Below are 205 nucleotides of genomic sequence, written 5' to 3' on the forward strand. Positions count from 1 at the left end.
GCTGCGGCGCAGCAGGCCAGCGAAGGCGCAGCAGCAGCAGCAGCAGACTCCCACAGACAACACCAAGCCCCAATCTTCGCCCCTGGCGTTGCTGAGCTGCTGCAGCCAGACTTGGACTTGCATGCGCTGATGCAGGGCCGCTGGAGTGTACGTACACTCGAGTGGGCTTTCTCTGTGCGGCGGCATTTGCGGCAGGGCCACCTCG

Source organism: Eimeria tenella, genomic scaffold (genome assembly GCF_000499545.2).
Source record: "Eimeria tenella Houghton genomic scaffold, Eth_scaff2917, whole genome shotgun sequence".
Lineage (NCBI taxonomy): Eukaryota > Apicomplexa > Conoidasida > Eucoccidiorida > Eimeriidae > Eimeria > Eimeria tenella.